This window comes from Crotalus tigris, unplaced genomic scaffold (assembly GCF_016545835.1).
Source record: "Crotalus tigris isolate CLP2741 ecotype Arizona unplaced genomic scaffold, ASM1654583v1 scf7180000018371.15429387391:27106975, whole genome shotgun sequence".
Lineage (NCBI taxonomy): Eukaryota > Metazoa > Chordata > Lepidosauria > Squamata > Viperidae > Crotalus > Crotalus tigris.
The window spans coordinates 938,046-962,206 of NW_024096970.1; positions in this window are offsets into that span (position 1 = coordinate 938,046).

Consider the following 24,161-nt stretch of genomic DNA (forward strand, 5'->3'; position numbering starts at 1 on the left):
AGATCCTTTTTTATCTCTTTGTGTATCTAAAACACCATTCCAGTCTCCCATTAATATAACAGATCTACAGTCCAGCAAAGTTAATTTTTGATGTAACAGTCTGTAAAATTGTTCCTGTTGTTGGTTTGGTGCATACAAACCTACTATAAGTACTTTCTTGCCATACAGTCCCACTTCAATCATAACATATCTCCCTTGAGGATCAGAATTTACTAAACAAGCTGATAAATTTTGCTTAACATAAATAACTACACCCCCTTTTCCCCCAAGAGCAAAAGATACAAAATGAGATCCCAATCGGGTGTTAACTAAATATTTTTGATCCTTAGAAATAATATGTGTTTCCTGCAAACAAATAATATCATTGTTATATTGCTTTAAATAGTGAAATATTTTCTTTCTCTTTTGAGAGGAATTGAGGCCATTAGCATTCCATGTCAGGAGCTTTACCATCTCCCTTGACCAAAAGCCTAGAGAAGACTGCTTGAAGATCTGCCATTGAAGAATGTACCGCAGAACTCTTGGGTCTTGCTCCTCCCACAGGCTCAGAAACAGATTCTTGTAAAACTTCTTTAACATCTTTCTTCTGTTGTTCCTTTTCCTTACGTCTGTGGGCTGCCCGGGTCATTCTTTGCTCTTTCATCCCTGCTTGTTGCAACCACTCAGCCTGTAGTTTTCCAGCTTCCATCAATACTACTTCTTCAGACTGCTGTTCTGCCTCCTTGCCATCCAAAACTTTCATCATCATAGGTGGTGATGAGCGTGCTCCCAGGACCGACATATAATACTCCTTTGCTTTAGAAACAGTATTAAGTCTGTAACGTGTCCCCGCATGACTCACCACTATGCCAATCGGAATCTCCCATCTGAATGGCATCAACCTTTTTTTAAGTTCATCAGCTAAGAAGGCAAACTCTTTTCTTCTTCTTAAAATTTTAGATGGAATCTCCTTTAGAATTATAACATCTTGTGCAGCAATCTGAAACCCCTTATTATAAAAAGCTTGTATAATTTCATTACGCAGAGATCTTTTCCCAAAATAAATTACCACATCTCTTGGCAGATTTCTTTGCTTTGCAACCCAAGAGTTGACTCTAAATATTTTTTTCAATTTCTCTAGATATTTCCTCTTTTTCTCTGTCCAAAATCACAGCAAAATCATTTGCTACAATCTCTCTCAGATCTTGTTGCATGTCTTCTCTCAGTCCCCTGATTCTTAAAGCAAATTCCATTTCTCTATATTGAGACATAACAATATCATCTTGTGAAATTTCCATCTCTTTTTCCATGCCTTCAAATTTATCCTCCAAAACCAATGGGTGTTGTCAGGACGGCCTGACAAGTGCCCAGACATTGTGTTCCAAAGTTTCTGGCACAAGAAAGCCTGAGTTGTCCACTTTCTAGGGATGCCTATTATGGGGTAGCAGAGGAGTGATCCCAGCCTCATTGAGGTCTAGAATCTTGGTCTCTCTGCATGAGGGACATCCTGGCATAGTCAGGATGAAAGCGCTTGTGCGCAGCCATCTTTGGTGGCCTGGACTCAATAAAGCCATTGAGGCCCAGGTGCACGGGTGCCAAATGTGCCAACAGTCGTGGCCTGAAATGCCTCAGGCCCCAATACATAGGTGGGAGGAAACTCAAACCCCATGGTCCAGGGTGCATATAGATTACGCTGGGTCCTTTCAGGGCCAATTCTTCCTGGCTGTTGTTGATAGCCATTCCAAGTGACTAGAGGTTGTTCCTGTTTCCTCCACTATTACTGCCAGGACCATCCAGGTGTTGAGAGGAATTTTTGCATCACATGGTCTTCCAGATGTTCTGGTTTCAGATAATGGCCCTCAATTTACCTCTTCTGAGTTCCGGGCTTTTCTTCAGGCCAACCTGATCTGCCATGCAACTTCGGCTCCCTTCCATCCATCCTCCAATGGATTGGCAGAGAGAATGGTGTGCACCACCAAAGATGCTCTCAAGAAACTGACTTATGGTAACTGGCATCACAGGTTAGCAGATTTTCTTCTTGCACACCGCACCACACCTTGTACTGCCATAGGGAAGAGCCCTGCTGAACTCCGCTGGGGTTGCCACCTCATCACTAAACTGGACAGGTTGCACCCTGACTGGGTGGCTTCACAGGTGTCACAACCATGGCACTGAGGAGACTCCAAGTGGGCGATCCGGTCTCGGCACGGAACTATGGGCCTGGTCATCTCTGGGTCACAGCTGTGGTCTGCAAGGTCTCTGGGCCGTTTTCATACGAAGTTGCCTTGGAAGACGGCCCCATTCTGCACAGACACATAGACCAATTGCAGTGGAGACTGGACTCTCACTCTTCTGCTCCTGACTCTGCTCTGGTGGGGGAGGAGGACCATAACATGCATTCTGAAACTCAGTTTCACCGGCCCAACAGGCCATCACTAGCTGATACTGAGGCTACAGGGGATTCGTTCCAAGGTTCTGCAAGTGCTCCATACAGGAATTCAATGGATAGGGGGTCACCCCACACATCCATAATTACTCCAGACAGGGAGACTGACTGGGGATATCTACACAACCCACAAACTACAAGAGAAAAAGAATGCCAGCAGGAACACTTGCCAAATTCCGCAATTGCTCCCAAAAGGAAGTCAACAGCAAAGGGGGTTGCCATGCAGGTGACTCCTGACTCTGACACCTTGGGCACGTGCTTGGAGGCTACAGAGTATTGGGGCACCTCTGCTACCCATCAATCTCCATCTGCTGGCCTGGAGTCGAGGGACAGTGGTCCCAAGAAGGTTCCATTGTGGACCCGGGGAATGCCGCCTCTCCTAGGTATGCTGGCCTGGACTTAGAGGTCCAGCCAGCCAGCAGATGGGAGGGTCAACCGGGTATTTGGGGCAGCAAAGTCCTGGCCTGCCGAGCCTGGTAGGTGAGCAGATAGGCCAGGCAATAGCACCAGGGTCACCTGGGAATTTAGGGCAGCAACGCCTTGGGCTACCTAGCCTGGTAGGCAAGCAGGTGGGCCAAGCGAGCTCTCCTGGTCCAAGGAGGTCGCAGTGGGCCAAGTACCTACCCAAACATCTTAGAGAATTTGTGAAGTTGCTGTCAAGTTCAAAGAGGACTACTCATAAGGGCCCTGAATAAAAGGGCATGGTTATTTTGTATTATTTCCTGATTTCGGATACATTCATTCCCAAAACGAAGTGAAGGGGCTTTTGCCTGAAAGTAGCCTCGAATATTCCACATTCCATGCATTTGATTTATGGAACTATATAACACTCTCCCAATGTAGGGCGTATGTGTATGTGCGCAGTGATGTTCCATCTAGGGGGGAGGGGTGTTGTGTCCTGAACCTGCATTGGTCCCAGGCATTCCAAAAGCTTCCCAGGACCAGACTGAATGGCGCCAGCTGTGCACACATGCGCAAGGCACGAAAACGCTCTGCTACTTGTTTCCATTGTGTCCGGGTCTCCAGATAGATAAAAAGAGGCCTGCATGCCGTTTTTTTTTTTTTTGTAAAAATTTTTATTTTCAACTTTACAATACATAACAATTTTACAAATACTTCAGATAAAAATCAAACAAATTGATACACACCTCATTCGGTCTTGCCCGCCCATTTCCCCCCAAACTGCATCCCACCTCAAACCAACTTACTTCTTTCCCTCTTTTTCTTCACTCACCCCCTCTCTTCCTTCACCTCAACCTTCCTACTTACTTCTCACCTTCTTCTCCTCCCTCTTGATGCGGTCCAGGGGAAATGCCCAAGCAGTTCCTCTCTCAAAATTAAAACATTAATATTATATACAATAAGACTATTTCTACTTTATCTGAACTACTTAAACCTCAACCCATCCCCCCCACCCCCTCCCCCCACCCCCCTCCCCCCTGACTTCCCAGAGCAAAATACAGGATTATGCAAACATATTAAACATAATCTATTTAAGTTTATTAATTATACAATGAACAAAATCATAAAAACCCTTAACTCTCTTCAAACTTTAACATCATAAGTTTATAAACAAAATCATTACTCATAGAATAAGTGAAACTTTGTAGTTCCATATTTCTTCTGAACATATTCTATCCATCTTCTCCATACGTTAAAATATCACTCTTGTGAATGGTCCTTTAAATAAGCAGAAATTTTAGCCATTTCTGCTAAATTAGAAACCTTAAATACCCATTCTTCTAAAGAAGGCAGAGTATCCTTCTTCCAATATTGACCCACCAGTAACCTGGCTGCTGTTATTAAATTCAACATTAAAATAGTTTCTTTAACATTAAAGTCCACGAAAATTCCCAAAAGAAACAGTTGGGGAGTAAACTTAATTTTCCTTTTAAAAACCTTTTGAATGTTCCACCAAATCATAATCCAGAAGGCTTTAATAACTTTACAAGTCCACAAACATGAAAATAGGTTGCATCCAAACAACCACATCTCCAACATTTAGGTTGCAGGTTCGGGTACATACAGGACAGCTTTTTAGGATCCAGATGCCATCTATAAAACATTTGGTAAAAATTTTCCCTCAAATTCTGGGCCTGCGTAAATTTAACATTTCTAGTCCAAATTACCTACCATAAGTCCAACGAGATCGGTTCTTGAATATTCTGGGCCCATTTAATCATACAATCTTTAACTAACTCTGTTTCTGAATCCAATTTTATTAACTCATTATAAATTCCATGCTGTTTGTTGTTGTTGGGGTGTTGCTGTTAAATGAATAAAGAGCTGTTAAATGCACAATGAGTCTTCATCATTCGCCCACAATCAAAGGACTTAACAGTTATCATAACTGAATCTTGCAAATTGAAATATGTTTCCTCTCCATTCCTTTATCTTCATGATAATTAAGGACAGTTCTTTGAAGCACTTTATCAAATTACATTTCTTTCCCAGACTCAGATTCTTTTTTCTGATGGTTGTCTTGGTGGTGCTTCTTCCTCCTGTTCCTTGTGGTTACTCTTTCAGCCAACTGCAGTTATTATCGACTCCCCAAAAAATGAGTAGACTCATACATAGAGCCATATATCCTAATGCTATGCTGTTGTTTCCTTAAACACAAGACTTGAATGGGTAAATTCCTTGGTTTTACTACCATATTTTCCAGAAGACACCAAATATCTGACATTCATTCCTACAAGAAAAGGGAGAATTAATGTAATCCTAGAGCTGGGCAAGCAACCATTTTGGGAAGGCAGAAATAGATAACAATACCTTCTATTAATCCTTTTCTCAGTGTCAAAGCAATATCAGGATATATTTTTCTGCTCAATTTCAGAAGTAAATAGTTCATGTTATGTCATCTGAAACATTCCTGTTCACCTCAAACAACATTCAGTTTGTTGTAAGCCAGCCCCAAGACTGTAATGATCACATAGGAAGGAATGCTCCTACAACTGAATCAATATTTGTCAGCAACCTTCTATTTACAAAAGCAAATACTGGAATGATTTTACTACTAGGATCCATGGTGGAACAGTATTGCAGGCTAACTCTGCCAACTACTAACAGTTCCATCCTCAATGGCTCAAGGTTGACTCAGCCTTCCATCCTTTTAAGTGGTAAAATGAGGACCCAGATTGTTGTGGGCAATATGCTGACTTTGTAAACTGCTTAGAGAGTGCTGTAAAGCTGTGAAGTGGTATATAATGCTATTGTTATTGCTGCTGCCACTGCTACTACTACTACTACTTTACTAAATTTATGGTAAAAGGCTGCTTGAAAAGATTTTGTATTGCTGGGTAAACTTTCAGTTGAAAGAGACATCTCTTCCTCTGCAAAATAGACAATGAATTCCCAGAGTTAGCCTGTGACAAATGAAGTACTCTATTTGATATAGGAATGCCCAGAATGACTTAATGTTAAAAAGTGGACTTTGGAACAGAAAAACACACCCTGATGTTGCTTTGATATGCATGACAGATTAATGGTGACAGCACCATTTTTATCCTTCAGAAATGGTTACCTCCATTTGGATGGAGCAACAAGGCAGTTCAAATAAGCTCTAAATATATTATGGACCTTTTATTTTCAGGTAGCTTAGAATTAAGCCTGAGGAAAGGAACAACTTTAACAGCAAGGATGGAGATGCCCTAATGCAATGGTTCTCAACCTTTTTAATGCCGCGACCCCCAACCGGTCGTACGTTGAGGACTACTCAACCGGTCGTAAGTTGAGGACTACTCAACTGGTGCAGCACCGTTTGAAGACTGGGGCTTTTGGCGGGCTCAGCAGGGCAGAGACAGTCTGGACAATTCCTATTGGCTTTGAAAGCCAATAGAATTAGATTCTATTCAAGATAGTCTATTCTATTGGCTTTCAAAAGCCAATAGAATAAAAGGGAGTAGCACAGCTAAGGAAAAGAGGAAAAAAATGGTGGACTATGTTGTTTGGCGACCCCCGGGAAATGGTCGTTTGATCCCAAATGGGGTTCCAACCCACAGGTTGAGAACCACTGCCCTAATGTATCCTAAAAGAAGGCTGTCCATCCTCTCTCTGGGAACTCTTTTACTGTTAAAAAGACAAGCTCAGGATCCAAAAAGATCTTGACAGACTTGAACAATGAGCCCTATCCGACAACATGAAATTTAATGTGGAGAAAAGCAAGGTTTTACATGTATGCAAGAAAAACCAAAGAAACAAGTACAAATTAGGTGAAACTTAGGTCAAAAACAGTAATTGTGGGAGGGACCTTGGAGTCCTAATGGATGATCACTTAAATATGAACCAGGCAGCAGTCAAAAAACCTAATACAATTCTTGGCTGTATAAACAGAGCCATAGAACCAAAACCACATAAAGTATTAGTACCGCTTTATAAAGTCTTAGTAAGGTCACACCTGGAATACTGCATCCAGTTTTGATCACCACATTACAAAAAAGATATTGAGACTTTGGAAAAAATGAAAAGAACAGCAACTAAGATGACTGAAGGCTTGGAGACTAAAACATATGAAGAACAGTTGCAGGATTTAGGTTTGGCTAGTCTAGAGAAAAGAAGGACTAGGGGGGATAAGATAGCATATTCCAGTATTTGAAAGGCTGCCACAAAGATGAGGGGGGTCAATTTATTTTCCAAAGCACCAGAGGCAGGACAAGAAACAAAGGATGGAAACTAATCAAGGAGAGAAGCAACTTGGAATTAAGGAGAAACTTCCTAAGAGTGAGGATAATTAACCAATGGACTAACTTGCTGTCAGAAGTTGTGGGTGCTTCATAACTGGGATGTTTTCAGAAGAGACTGGACAGTCACTTCTCTGAAGTGGTATAGGGTCTCCTGTTTGAACAGGGGGATGGACTAGAAGACCTCCAATGTCCCTTACAGCTCTATTCTAATTGAAATTCTATGCCCTGTATTTATTTATTTATTTATTTATTTATGAGACTTATATACCGCTTTAAGTGCAAGCACTCTCTAAGCGGTGTACACCAGTAAGCAATGTATATATATATTTACATTGCCCCCAACACTCTGGGTCCTCATTTTACCTACCCCGGAAGGATGGAAGGCTGAGTCAACCTTGAGCTGGTGAGATCTGAACCGCTGACCTGCTGAACACAGTCAGCTAAAGTGGCCTGCAGTACTGCACTCTAACTGCTGCGCCACCTCGGTATTATGGGAGAATGAAAAGCATTCTTCTTTCTTCTGTGAGAAGCTTACTCAGATACCTGGAAAATATTCTTATATAACTCTCCATCTCTTCTTAGATAGAATCTTTTCATTCCTTCAATATTTTCTCCATGTTTCAAACAACTCTGAGAGTTACTCCTGAAAAATACTGATTTATGTTAAGGCTGAAAATATATCTAGAGGGCATTTCTCTTGATATAAAAACACACCATGCTGGTGGATTGCGAAATAAGGTGGTTTATTTCCTTCCTTCCTTCCTTCCCTCCCTACTTACTTACTTACTTACTTACTTACTTACTTACTTAATTACTTACTTATATGTATATCTACTACACATAGGAATTGAAGACAGCTTCAGGTTCATAATACTTCATAAACATTTATCAATTTCTTTAAAAATGTGTACTTTATTTTTTCACAGCATAGATCAATGTATACGCTACATAAAAATCTGCCTTATTGAAAGTTATCATCCCGCTATGAATATAATTGTAACAAGTGGTTTTCTGGATGTTGCCATGGATATGCTTTCTATTGCTTGAGCTCTTGAAGAAAGATTATTCTTATGAAAATGCAAGTTGATTCTGTCACTATCTGGGTATACTGAGTGTCAAAAAATATGTAGTGTTACTTCTATAGCTTTACAATCAAGCAGCTATCATTCAGCTGTGAATCCTGAACAATTATTTCACAGTTGGCTTTTTTTGGGGGGGGGGGATTTTCATGCATCCACTGAGACAGAAAAACACTTAGAAAGATAATATTCAGTACTTCTTTGTAATGCAATCTGATTTGTACTTATTTTTTCTATTACAGAATCATATAATGTATGAGTAGGAAGAGATATTTTAGGTCATACTGTTCAACTTACTGTCCATGCAGGAATCCTTCAAATCTTTCCCAGCAATGACCATTCAGTCCCAATTTGAACATTTCCAATGAGGGAGAATGCACCATTACTTTAGACAAATAACTACATTATGTAATTTCTTTCATCACCAAAAAATTGTCCTGAAATCTAGCCTAGATTCTTTTAAATCTATGAATCTTTGTCCTACCCTTGATTTCAACCAAGAATAAATATTTCAAATTTGCATGTGCCAACCTTTTAGATATTTCTAATCCACAATCAGGTTTTGTCTTAATTTTCTCTTGTGCAAGTATGTGTATATTCTGTGCACAGTGGATATATTTATAATTTCAGATGTTGTTAGATGTTGTTGTTAGATTTCAGGTAATATTAAGAATGACAAAGTGGACGGGACAATGAAATATTTCAGATTTCAACAGCAATCTATATTAAGATGGAAAAGAATTAAATAGTTTCCATTTGCCCACTATAGTATATTAGTGCATTTATACATATCTGCCTACCAATGTTTCATGAATTCGTTTTATCTGTTTTAGAAATGTGTAATTTATTTGAATATAAACAATTTATGAAAAAGTGGCATGTAAATAAATATAAGAATAGTGATGCTATGATTCAAGTGCTGGATGAGACACTTCTGCCAGTGAAATCATTCAACCAAATGCATAGTGATGTTAATAAGATTGGAATTATGCAGAAGAAAATGAAGTTGTTGTTTCTGATAAACTTAATTTCTCTTGGAAGTAGCACTGCACTTGATGGTTGATGCTACTGTCAGGATTTGCTTTTGTGTTTTCTTCCATAGATGATAGAAAATGTAATGGCTTCAATAAGGTGTAATTATGGGTATGGCATTTATTTATTTATTTCCAATGGTTATATTAATCCACCTTTGAGTCCAAGGATTGTTTGATAAAATGATGTGATTCTGGCATGACAACTAACAGCATCATGATATCCATCATTCTTAAACTTCCAAGTCTCAGAGACCAACATACTGTTCCTTCATATTGCATTGTCTACACAACAACTTTTACTCTTCATCCACTATAGCATAAAACAATTGTTCATATCTTTTTTAGACATTTTTTCCAGCAACCATTGCCAGAAACAGTGGTATGATAAAGCGGGATTCTGTACACCTGTGGTGATCAATAATCCATCAATATAAGCATTATTCCCACCACTCCAAAGAACCAATCAGTTTGAAGTGGCCTAACTTCTCCCTGGGAACAATATTGTGCAATTTCCCACTCACTTTACAACAACATCAACAAAAAGATTCAGGACTCTGATACTTCTGATAAGTTCCCCCCCCCCCCAAAAAAAAGCAGACAGTTACCTTTATTCTGCCTAGGACTAATAAATATAATTTTATACATTTTAGGAACACTACTCAGACAATCTTCTAAGGTCTCCTATTCACAGTTTCTCTCTGATTTGTTTACAGTGATTGCTAGTAGCATCTTAAGCTGTTAAATTGCTGATTAAGTATCTCCAGGAGGCATCCAGGACCACAGGCGTCTGTTTTGCAAACTATATCTTACAATGCAGTTCTGCTGTTCCAAGGCTGATCGGAAATCTAGGAGAGCATTTTGAAGAAAGTATCCACTCTTCCATATGCTAAAACTCTGTTAAGATCTCTGTGGATGTTGTATTGTAATGAGATGATAACCTTTGACACAATGTCTGTTGTAAGCATCAGTGCATTTTGCCTTGTCAGAAAGGAGCTTTAGCTCTTTTGAGTTACCTATTTTTAAAAGAGTGCTCTCACTACAGAAAGAAAGAAACCATCAAGAGTATTGAAGACTGTTATCTGCCAGACTAAAGTGCTGCTTTAGGATGAAAGCAGATATTAAATTTGACTCCCCGCTCATATTTGGATTTATTAGTCCAAGCCCCTAGGTGCTGCTTGTGTGTTGTATTTATTTTGTTCTCGTTTTATTTGGGTTTAACTGAGAGATGATTGCAAGGACCATTATCCATTCCAAGCATTCTGGACAAATTGGAAAACCTGGAGTTCCAACACTGTAATAGAGCTGCATAGTGGCAATCTTTTCAGAGGGCATTGAATGGAAAAAATGGGAATCACCATTGGGGTGGATCTTTCTTAATTATGTCAAATAATAATAATAATAATAATAATAATAAGTTGGAAGGGACCTTGGAGGTCATCAAGTCCAACCCCCTGCTCAGGCAGGTAACCCTATACCATTTTGGACAAATGGCTGTCCAGTTTCTTCTTAAAAACTTCCAGTGTTGGAGCAATCACCACTTCTGGAGGCAAGTTATTCCACTGGTTAATTGTTCTAACTGTCAGGAAGTTTCTCCTTAGTTCTAGGTTGCTTCTCTCTTTGGTTAGTTTCCATCCATTGCTTCTTGTCCTGCCTTCAGGTGCTTTAGAAAATAGCTTGACTCCCTCTTCTTTGTGGCAGCCCCTGAGATATTGGAACACTGCTATAATGTCCCCCCTCATCCTTCTCTTCATTAAACTAGACATACCCAATTCCAGCAACCGTTCCTTATATGTTTTAGCCTACAGTCCCCTAATCATCTTTGTTGCTCTTCTCTGTACTCTTTCTAGAGTCTCAACATCTTTTTTACATTGTGGTGACCAAAACTGGATGCAGGTGTGGCCTTACCAAGGCATTATAAAGTGGTATTAATATTTCACGTGATCTTGATTCTATCCCTCTGTTAATGCAGCCTAGCACTGTGTTGGTTTTTTTTTGGCAGCTGCAGCACACTGCTGGCTCATATTTAAATGATTGTCCAGTAGGACAATTTCTTTTGTGCTTATGCTTCACTGGTGAACATGATTTAGTCCAGTGCACAGGCTTAAAGCTAAATCATACCATTTGACATGATTTAGAAAAGTTGAAGTCTTGATCTCTCCACATTTGGATAAACCTGCCTGGGAAACATGCATATGACATAGAATTCACCATCCTAAGAAAATGGATGAAGCATATCAAAGAACTAGGAAGATTGTTAAGAACTGACTGATACTGAAAAGGTAGAATTTAAATCCCACAGAACAGTCATAACTACACTGTTTATCTGTCATATATGAAGAGATTGAGATTATTTTTCCACTTAAACCTCTACAGAAAAGTTTGCCAGCTTTTATAAGCAAGAAGACAGAAGGAAGGATGACTCTTGGAACCTGAAATGTTTGCTTCGGGTTTCATAGTCAACCTAAGGACAAGTGAGAAAAGAGGTGTCAGTCCTCCTGATTGAGAAATGAAAAGCAACTGAGTAACCAAATCACCAGCTCCTTCATGGCAGATGTGATATCGGAGCCACTGAACTATATTTTTCAAAGATCCTGGAACACAGGGGAACTACCAGAGGACTGGAAAAGAGCTGATGTAGTTCCCATCTCAAAAAAGGAAAAAAAATGGATCCAGGAAATTACAGACCTATCAGCCTGACCTCAATACCTGGGAAGATCCTGGAAAAGATAATCAAACAATGAATCAACGAACACCTAGAGGCAAACAAAGTCATTACTAAAAGCCAACATGGGTTTGTCAAAAATAGATCATGCCAGACAAATTTTATTGCATTCTTTGACCAAGTGACAAAATTAGTGGATCAGAGGAATGCTGTGGACATAATTTACTTGGACTTCAGAAAGGCATTTGATAAAGTAGATCACAACCTACTACTTGACAAGATAGAAAAATGTGGGGTAGACAGAACCACCACCAGATGGATCCATAGCTGGCTGACCGGCCGTACTCAGCGAGTGGTCCTCAATGGAACTGCATCTATATGGAGGGAAGTATGTAGTGGGGTGCCCCAGGGCTCTGTTCTGGGCCCAGTACTCTTCAACATCTTCATCAATGACTTGGATGAAGGGATAGATGGGGAACTCATCAAATTTGCAGACGACACCAAGCTGGCAGGAATAGCCAACACTCCAGAAGACAGGCTTCAGATACAGAAGGATCTGGACAGACTCGAACACTGGGCACTAACTAACAAAATGAAATTCAATGGTGAAAAAAGCAAGGTTCTACATTAGGCAAGAAAAACCAAATGCACAAGTACAGCATAGGTGGCACCATGCTCAATAGAAGTAACTGTGAGAGGGACCTCGGAGTCCTAGTAGACAATCACTTAAATATGAGCCAGCAGTGTGCTGCAGCTGCCAAAAAGGCCAACACAGTGCTAGGCTGCATTAACAGCGGGATAGAATCAAGATCACGTGAAGTATTAATACCACTCTTTAATGCCTTGGTAAGGCCACACTTGGAATACTGCATCCAGTTTTGGTCACCACGATGTAAAAAAGATGTTGAGAGTCTGGAAAGAGTACAGAGAAGAGCAACAAAGATGATTAGGGGACTGGAGGCTAAAACATATAAGGAACGGTTGCTAGAATTGGGTATGTCTAGTTTAACGAAGAGAAGGACAAGAGGGGACATGATAGCAGTATTCCAATATCTCAGGGGTGCCATAAAGAAGAGAGAATTAAGCTATTTTCCAAAGCACCTGAAGGCAGGACAAGAAGCAACGGGTGGAAACTAATCAAGGAGAGAAGCAACCTAGAACTAAGGAGAAACTTCCTGACAGTGAGAACAATTAATCAGTGGAACAGCTGGCCTCCAGAAGCAGTAAATGCTCCAACACTGGAAGTTTTTAAGAAGAGACTGGACAGCCATTTGTCCGAAATGGTGTAGGGTTTCCTGCCCAAGCAGGGGGTTGGACTAGATGACCTCCAAGGTCCCTTCCAACTTTACTATTATTATTATTATTATTATTATTATTATTATTATTATTATTATTATTTTAGGCATGAGCTATAGTGATTTAGAAAAATATATTTTAGATAACACTAGCTTATACTTTTCTCTAGAAACATTAGTAGTTTTTTTTTACAGTTCAGTTTCTTTTTGTTTTTAGTAGAATTGTGACCATGATAATGAATATGACTATGCTTTTGAATCAGTCTTATAGTCCATTATATAAATAATTCCATATACTTTACTCATTCATTGTCTTGGATCCAATATGTCAAACCTCTTATTCTCATTCAAGCAAAATGTAGCTGTGGGTTAGAAAGAGAAGTCCTTTTTCAAGCAATTGCCAAAAGCTCAAATAACATGCTACTTGATTTAAAGCACCTTCTATTTCTATTACATGTTACTAACAAATCAGTACTGTTAGTATGTTAGTATGTTACCACGTACTGCTTGTTGGAATCCCAAATTTAGTGGATATAGATTATAATTTTAACTCTAGGATTAAAGTCTTTCCAGTATTTTAAACCATTGTATTTCAAGCTACTATGTCTTGTGGCTTGTGAACCTTTTTATTCCATTCTTCTATATTCATTCATTTCATTCATTCATTCATTATATATATGTATGTATGTATGTATGTATGTATGTATGTATGTATGTATGTATGTGTATGTATATATGTAGGTCTTTGGTTATTCGGGTTTTCTCCTGGTCAAATTGGAAGTGTCTTGGCGACGTTTCGACGAAGTCCCATTCGTCATCTTCAGGCTGGTGTTTTCGGCGTCATGCTTCTAGGATCCAGCAAAGAATCATTCCCAGAGAGAAATCATCTAGATGCCCTAAGCTCTATGGTCTCCCCAAGATACGCAAAGAAGGAACCCCACTTAGGCCCATAGTCAGCTCCATAGGCTCACCTCTACAAAACCTAGCCAAATTTCTCGCCAAACAACTACAGCCCTATGCAGAATCCATCACCTCACACATTAAAAAACTCATTCCAGTTCATAGAGATCATAAAGAAACAAAACTTACAGCCCAGCGACCTACTCATGAGCTTCAATGTCATATCCCTCTTCACCCAAGTGCCAATCAAAGAAGCCTTGACAGCTATCCAAAACAAATATAATCCCCCCAAACACATCCTAGATCTGACCAACCACTGCCTATCCAACACATACTTCATCCATAACAGACAAAAATATAAACAAATAGAAGGAGCACCCATGGGATCACCCCTCTCACCTGTCATTGCAAACCTCTACATGGAACACTTTGAAATCCAAGCTCTAGAAAAATCTGATCACAAACCCAAACTCTGGCTCAGATACATAGACGACACCTTCATAATCTGGCCACATGGGAAAGAAAAACTGGACAACTTCCTCACATACCTCAACAGCCTACACCCCAAAATACAGTTCACCATGAAAACAGAAGCTAATAACCAACTTCCCTTCCTGGATGTCTTAGTCTACAAGAAATCCAATGGCTCCCTAGGACACACCATCTACCAGAAGAAAACACACACAAACTGCTATCTGCACGCTCTCTCACACCACCACTCAGCACAGATCAACTCTGTAGCCAAGACACTCATCTCCAGAACAAAATGCTTAGCTGATGAACAACACCTAAAAACCAAACTACACACTCTCACTAATGCACTAACATCTAATGGATTCCAAAGAAATAAGATTACCAAACTAATCCAAAAAGAAACTCCCACTCTTTCTCTCTTTCCTCTCTCTCTCTCTCTCTTTCCTCTCTCTTTTCCTTTGTTTCTCTCTCTTTCCTCTCTCTCTTACTCTCTCTCTCTTACAGCAGCATCATAGGGGGTCCGCGCCACCCCGACCCGGATTCTGCCATGTCCTCAGCTGAATGGGTGGGGAGGGGGAGCAGGATGGGAGAAAGCAGCTCCAGCAGCGGTGGCCACTGCTGTATCGTCGGGGGTCCCCACTGCCACTGGTCTGGCCGCCACCACCACTGGGACTCCGTGCTGCCCGGCCTCATCCTCTGTCCATAGATGGAGCCGTGGTGGGGGCTGGAGCTGCGTGGCCCACCAGCCCCTCCACCAGCCTGGCTGCTCCCCCCCCAGGCAACCCTCTTCCTCCTGGCGCCTGCCCGAGCCACCTTGGGGGCAGCAGGAGGAAGGAGAGGAGAAAGGTGAGAAAACCCCTGCTGCCATCCCAGCTGGGACTCCGCACTGCCCAGCCTCGCCCTCCACCCATCCAATGGAGCTGCAGTGGGGGCTGGTGCCACGTGGCCTCTGCCAGCCCCTCTGCCAGCCTGGCTGGTCCCCCCCAGGCACCGCTTTTGCCCCGGCGCCCATCCGAGCCACCTTGGGGCAGTAGGAGGAAGGAGAGGAGAAGAGCAAGAAAACCGCTGCCACTGCCCCAGTTGGGACTCCGTGCTGCCCGGCCTCACCCTCCACCCATCCGATGGAGCCGTGGTGCAGGCTGGCGCCACTCAGCCCCTGCCAACCCCTCTGCCAGCCTGGCTGCTCTCCCCCAGGCATCTCTCTTTCCCCGGCGCCCGCCCGAGCCACTTTGGGGGCAGTAGGAGGAAGAAGGGGAGGAGGAAGAGGATGGCAAGGAAGCTGCCACCAGTGCTGGGCCCCAGTAGGCGTCTCTCCTCTCCTACCTTTGCTGAATCTCCTTCTTCCTTCCCAGCAGCCTGGACTCCGGTGTGTCTTCCTGGCCAGTAGGTCCAATGGTCGGGCTGGCTGGAGATCACAGGGGCTGCTCTCCCTTGGGCTGCGGCTTGCGGGAGGGCTGGCCCACTCAGCAGAGCCTCCAGTGGGCTGCTCCCAGCAGGGATCCCTGGGCTTCCCCGGGCGGCTCCAAGGCCACGAGGCCCTGGTCATGCTTCTCCCAGGGGGTGGGGCACCCAGGCGCAGGGCCAATCAGGAGTCCTGCAGGAGGTAAGTCCGCCTGAGAGAGAGAGAGAGAAGGGAAGCGAAAGTGCCTCTCTGTCTCTCTCTCTGCAAATGGTGGAGGAGGCCATGCGGAGACGGATGCGGACTGGTATCTCGGTTCCTAAAATCATTGGAAATATATGTTTCCGATGGTCTTAGGCAACCCCTGTGAAAGGGTCGTTCGACCCCCAAAAGGGTCGCCACCCACAGGTTGAGAACCGCTGAACTAGAGCATCTCACTGGACTTGAAAGGCAGCCTCATGTAGCGTGTATTGCAATATTCCAAATGGGTCATGAGGGCATGAATCTTTTTTTTTTTTTATTAAAAAGTTTTATAAATTTTACAGAAAATAAAAGACAATACAAAAACAAAAAAACAACATATACAAATAAAAACAAACATTACCCAACAAAACCCCCCTTCCCCCACCCCTACCCAAACCCCCCTTCCCCCCCCAGGGCCTCCCAGAGCAGAATATAGGCTTAATTTAAAAATTTTAAAAAAATTTATATTTATATATAAAAAAAAATATAAAATAGAAAATATATATATATATAAAGTTAAAAATTATGAAAAACTATATAGTATTTTTTTATATCAAATTTAAATTGTATGAATTTTATCCATTTATCCCAAACAGCAAGAAATTTCTCTTGCGTTTGTCCCTTTAAGAAAGCCGAAATCTTTGCCAGTTCCGCCAAATGAGACACTTTAAGAAACCATTCCTGCAATGTAGGCAAAGATTCCTTCTTCCAATATTGTCCTACTAACAGCCTCGCAGCTGTAATCAAATTTAACATCAATATAACCTCCTTTGTATCACAATCAATAACTATACCTAACACAAATAATTGTGGAGTAAATTTTACCCTCCTTTTAAAAATTCTCTGGATATTCCACCATATCTTAATCCAGAATGCTTTTATCTCTCTGCACGACCACCCAATATGATAATAAGTAGCATCCATACAACCACATCTCCAACATTTAGGTTGTAAGTCAGGGTACATAAAAGACATTTTTTGTGGATCAAGGTGCCATCTATAAAACATTTGATAAAAATTCTCCCTTAAGTTCTGTGCTTGTGTAAATTTGACATTTCTCACCCAAATAGTTTCCCAGGTGTCCAATGGAACTGGCTCGCCAAAATTCTGCACCCATCTAATCATACAATCTTTAATTAGTTCCGTTTCTGAATCCAATTCAACTAAAACCCCATAAATTCTCTTAATGTGGGTTTGTCTTTGATCCTTCACTTGCTTGATAAGATTTTCATCTTCTCTGAGAAAACCCACCTTACAGTCCATCTTCCATCTATCTGATAATTGCCTATATTGGAATCAAGAATAAATGATATTTTCTTGTGCTAACTCTTCCCGTGATTTTAACTGCCAGTTTTGTCCATCCCATTTAAGTAACTGTCTATAAGACACCATATCCATTTTAACCCCTCTTTTTATTCCTTCTATCGCATGCCAAGGTATAGCCCATAATGGAACTTTGAAATCACTTTTATAATATTTTCTCCAAATCCTAAGTAAAGAAGTTCTTAAGATGTGAGATTTAAAAACCCAATCCATTTTTTTATTAAATATTAAATAGGCATGCCACCCAAAAAGTAGATTCCATCCCTCTAAGTGGAGTATATCAGAATTTGTCAAATTTACCCAGTCACTAACTAAAACCACCGCATCATAATATAATTTCAAATTCGGTACCTTGAGTCCTCCCCTCTCACGGAAATCTTGCATAATTTTAAACTTAACCCTTGGCTTTTTCCCTGCCCAAATAAATTTATTAAGGCCTTTTTGCCACTCAGTTAAATTGATCTCATTCTTCAAAATCGGTATCATTTGGAACAAAAAGAGAAACTTGGGTAGAATATTCATTTTTATCACTGCAATTCTTCCCATGAGGGATAATTGCAACTTTTCCCAATTCTTCAAGTCTCTCTGTATCCTAACCCACAACCTTTCATAATTATTTTTAAATAATTTTGCATTAGAAACAGATAACATCACCCCCAAATATTTTACCTTATTAACAATTTCAAAACCCGTCAAATTAACCAAAGTCTGCTTCTCCCGACTAGTCATATTTTTAGGTAGAATTTTAGTCTTATTAACATTAATCTTAAAACCCGAAACCAAACCATAATTATGAATCAGCTGTAATAATTTTACTACAGAATAAGTAGGTTGCGACAAAGTAATGACCAAGTCATCCGCAAAGGCTCTTAACTTATACTCTTTTTTATTAACTTCTATTCCTTTAATTTCCTGTGACTCTCGAATTTTGATCAACAGTATTTCCAGTGTTAAGACAAACAGCAACGGTGATAATGGACAAACCTGTCTAGTACCTTTCTCTATTGTAAAAACCTCTGACAAGCCTCCATTAACGATAAGTTGTGCCGTTTGTTTTTGATATATTACCATAAGAGCTTGCAATATCTTTTCACCAAAATTCATCTCTTCCATTACTCTTAACATAAAATGCCAATTCAATTGATCAAAGGCTTTTTCAGCATCTAAAAATATCAGCCCTGCAGGAACTTGGTTATTTTTATCTAAATATTCTAATAAATTAATAATCTGTTTGACATTATTTTTCATGTACCTTCCAGTTATGAACCCAGATTGATCTTTATGCACAAGGTGGTGCACCACCCTCATAAGCCTATTTACTAAGATTTTTACAAATATCTTATAATCCACATTTAAAAGAGATATAGGCCTATAATTCTTTGGTAAAGTAAGATCTTGATCTTCCTTTGGAATCAATGATATAAAAGCAGTACGCCATGAGGGAGGAATCTCTTGACCCTGTAAAATGCCATTAAAAAGATCACCTAATGGTTGAATCTTCTCCTCCAATAAAGCTTTATAATAAACAGCTGTTAACCCATCCGTACCCGGTGCTTTCCCTGGTTTCAATTGTTGAATTGCTAGCGAAATTTCCTCCTTAGTAATTAAACCATTAACTTAATGTTTCTGATCCTCTGTCAATTTAGGGAAACTAACCTCGCTTAGATATTTATTTATCTCTAAAATTTGCACATTAGTAGATTTATATAATTTTTGATAATAATCCAAAAAAGATTTCTTAATCAGTTCCTTCTGAGAAACTAATTTACCCTTGTAATTTATTTTATCTATTGTTCTCTGTCTCTGTTTCTTTCTCAACTGATAAGCCAGCCATCTCCCTGGCTTGTTAGCATTACAGAATGTATTTTGTTTCATAAACAATAAATTGGTTGCAGCTTGATCTGCTAACAACATATTAAATTGTGTTCTTAACAACTTTAAGGATTCTTTAATACTTTCATCAGAAAGATTTAAAATCATAGACTTTTCTTTTAATTTAATTTCATCTTCCAATTCTTTACATTTCTGAATCTGTTTTTGCTTATGACAATTATTCATTTTTATCAAAATCCCACGCATAAATGCTTTCCCTGCATCCCATAACATTGACATTGAAGTCCCCTTATACATATTCAAAGCAAAATAATCCTTTAAACACTCCTTTAGTTTCTGAACATTTTTTTCTTGTCTAAATAAATTCTCATTCACCCTCCAGGATCTTCTCTCCTCTTTTTCTTGAGTCAACTCCATCCAGACTGGACTATGATCCGTCAAAGACCTAGGGAAAATCTTGACATTCTTTACTCTATTATATAAGTCCGTTGTGATCAGGAAGAAGTCAATTCTTGAGAAGGATTGGTGTCTATCTGAAAAGAAGGTAAAGTCTTTCTCCTCTTGATTACATTCCCGCCAATAGTCCAGTAATTCCCAGTCCTCTTTCATATCAAAAAAGGCTTTAGGTAATTTTGCCTGCTTAAGAAGAGGAGAGGAACCTTTTTTGTCCCTTTGTACATCTAAGACACCATTCCAATCCCCCATTAGTACCACGGATCTGTAGTCCAGCAAATTTATTTTTTCATGTAAGAGTCTATAAAATTGTTCCTGTTGCTGATTTGGTGCATATAATCCCACTATAAGTACTTTCTTACCATATAAGCCCAATTCAACCATCACATATCTCCCTTGGGGGTCAGACTTCACCAGACAAACTGGTAGATTTTGCTTAACATAGATAACAACTCCCCCCTTCTTCCCGGGAGCAGAAGATACGAAGTGAGATCCCAGACGGGCATTAACTAAATATTTCTGATCCTTAAGTAAAATATGAGTGTCCTGTAAGCAAATAACATCATTATTACGTTGCTTCAAATAATAAAAGATTTTTTTCCTTTTCTGAGGAGAATTCAATCCATTAACATTCCAGGTCAAAAACATTGCCATCTCCCTTGGCCCGCAGCCTGGAGAAGACACCTTGGAGATCTGAAATTGCAACATGTGTTGCATGACTCTTGGGTCTTGCTCCTCCCACTGGCGGTGATACATTTCCAGGAGAAATCTCTTTGGCCTCTTTCTTACGTTGCTCCTTTTCTTTACGTTTATAAGCTGCACGAGTCATTCTCTGCTCTTTAACCTCCGTCTGGCGTTGCCCTTCAGCTTGCAGCATCCCAGCAGAAACCAAACCTAATGCCTCAGACTGCTGCTCCGCCTCTTTGCCACTCAGGGATTTCTGAACAGGTAAAGTTGAGCCTACACCTAGGACTGAAGTATAGAATTCTCTAGCTTTATCAACCGTATTCAATCTATAACGTGTCCCCGCATGGCTCAAAACAATACCCATCGGGATTTCCCATCTAAATGGCATCGATCTAACTTTAAGCTCATTAGCTAAGAAAGCAAAATCTTTCCTGATTCTTAAAATTTTTGATGGGATTTCCTTTAGTATGATGACATCCTGGGCAGCTATCTGAAATCTTTTATTATAAAAGGCTTGTATGATCTCATTACGCAGAGACTTCTTCGTAAAATAAATCACCACATCTCTAGGCAAATTCTTCTGCTTAGCAATCCAAGAGTTAAGCCTGTACACTTTTTCAACTTCTCTGCGTAATTCTCCTTTGTCCATATCCAAAAACACAGCCAAATCAGTAAGGACCACCTCCATCAGATCTTGATTCATATCTTCCTTGAGGCCTCTGATCCTCAAGGCATATTCCATCTGCCTATACTGAAACATCAGAATATCTTCTTGTGAAGTCTCCACCTTCCTTTCCACATCTTGAATTTTATCATCAAAGGAATCAACTTTATCTTCAACTTCCTCGAGTCTTGCATCCAGCTTAACCACCACTGTAGCCAAACCTGAGACTGCTGCAAGTATATCTTGTCGCAAAATATTATTATTTTCCAATTGATCCTTTATCCCACTTATTTCTTCTTTGAAGTCAGATTTAATTTCTGATTTAAGCTGTGTAGAAAATTGCTTCATTTCCTCTCTCATTTGAGCTACAGCCTCTCCCATTATACCTCTAACCTCTTGTGCTGAAAGTCCAGGCAAAGGAGGGGAGGGTGGTGGCTGTGCCGGTGGTGCATGTTTAAGTTGTTGTTGTGGTTGTGCAGTAGAAGTTATAGGAGAGGAAATCACCTTGGATGTTGTAGAAGGCGGCTGTCTCTTTGAAGCCATTTTAAATGACACAGTTCTCACTTCCCTTCCCCCCCCCCCAAAAAAAAAGAGATGAGGGGGAAAGAGAAAAATTTTTACTTTTAAAAGAGGCAGCAAAAACACTATAATCCTTGAAAATCCAGAGAAAAAAGACCAAGAAAAAAAAATCAAAAAAGAGAATTCAATACCAAAAGCAAAAGTAAAGTCCAGTCCTTAAAAGGAGAAAGTAAAACAAAAGACAAAGGAAAAAAAAACTCTGTCACTTTCAAAACGCCATCTTAATTCCTTCTCCACAGTAATAAAAAGAAAAAAAAAGAGAAATAATCAAGACTAAATAAAAAAATAAACACCTAAATTATATAAGAAAAAATCCTTTAAACTGCTCTGTCCGGTTTTTTAGGAATTACTCACCAACTCTCTATAAGCACGGAGATAGAAGCGGCAGTTTCTTTTGCTTCCTAGGAAGCAAAAACAGCTGGGAGGCGGAGACAACAAGAGCTCCGAGGGACCACTCCTTTCACCCCCTCTAGAATTAAATCCAGAGAGGGTTCAGGGGTTCTACCTCTACTCTTGTACTCTCTGTCCCTTCCCTTTGCCCGGGAAGGGAATTCCGAGCCGCGGGCCAGCTGATGCACGCTGCGCTCCGCGGCTCTAACACTTTCCCAGCTGGACGGCTAGAGGATAGCCGCCATCGCTGTCGCTCCATACCGGAAGCCCCCTCGAGGGCATGAATCTTCTCATCCCAGAAGGAGAGGTAACTGAAGTCCAGCAAAGTCCTTTGGCAACAACCAGCGGAATCCATAAGTCCAGAAGACTTGCAATTCTGCCCCTTCAGTATATTATTATCAAGAGACACCATTAGAGTAGACCAAGAACCTCAATGGATATATGGTATGAATTGTCAATTGGAGTCTCAAATATTATTAAATATTGGTATTGTTCTAGAGAGAGACTATTTAACATAGGCCTAGACCCAGTATGTATATTTATTTGCTCAGTTCTATGTTACAAAATAAAAATGTGTAATAACTTTTGAAGATACATGGTAAGATGCAGTATATGGTATCCTTGCACAGGACAAGTCTGAATAAGACTCCTGGATATTGGCAGATGGATCTATCACAATTCAGATTCCCTGCCTGCAATGGATCTGTCTGAAGGTAATCTGGGATTTGGAGAATAAAAGAAATGAAAAGTGAATGTGTAAAGGTCTTTAATTTTGCAGAAATATACATTTTAAAAAGATGTGCTTTGTGGATAGAACTGATTAACTTACAACAGGCTAATTCAAATACTTTCCTATTGAAAATCAGAAAATTACCCTAGTGTAAATGATTATTGCTTTGTTGGCATATTATGATTGACAATAACTTAGCATGAAGATATTTGTAATTCCTTTGGTGCTATTTTTAATCGACTTTAGAAGACAGCCCAATTTCTCATAAAATGTCAAATTACTTCATATATAATTGGGGAGATGGGGTAGTTATGGCTTTTCAATAGCTTCCTTCAAAATGGGAAATATTATCTTTTAAAAATAACTTCTGTGGGCCCAACCAGCCTGATCAAAGCTTTCACTTTTTAGAAAGGTATTTAATAGCTTTGTTCTTTTGAAATAAATGTACTATTTAGCAATTTGCAAGCTTGGGTAACAAATCTCTGATGACATGGTTACATTGTTAATTTCAGTTCCTGGTAGATTTAGGTGAAATTACCCATGATAAATATGTGTCTTTCATAATTTAACATTAATCTGCTTGTGCATTCATTTACAGATATATTGGTAATATGAACAGAGATACAATATTTATTTTTATTTGAGTAATCATGTTTATTTTCACCATACTGGTTAACCTAACAAATCCAATCCCTTGACAGCTGTTAGTCCTTCATTGTTGGTTACTGTCCATTTTTATCCTTTCCACTGAGTTTGGGGAATCCATTTGTTGGAGATTAGAGTGAAGCTATTTCATAGCAAGAAGTAACACAAGTTTGCTAATATAATTTTCCGACATCTATGATCTCCTAACTGGAAAACCTCAGTAAGAGCATGGAAAGGTGAGCATATTTCTTTTGCTAAGGTGGCATAAGAATTACTGTTTTCTTTTTATAATATTTTTTGACAGTTTTGTGTGCTGTTAATCAAGTTGTATGTAAAAATGTTTTCTGTATCCTTACATGGCCCTATTTTAAAGGTGTGCTATTATAGTGTTTATGTAGTTTTAAAATGCAGTCTGCTACCTAGAAGTCAGTATCTTGATCTCAGTTCAATTTATTCATAGTTAAATATGTATAAGATTTAGACCAGGGCTTTTTTTTGTCGTAGAACGGACAAAACGGAGTTCTGGAACCTTTTTTGGATGGAACCTTGTAGGGTAGGCAAGGCGGGTTGTATGACGTGTGTGAGTTCCGGCACCTTTTTTTTTTTTTTTTTTTACTGATTTAGACCATAAGGAGCAGCATTATAATACACCATTGGTCCAGCT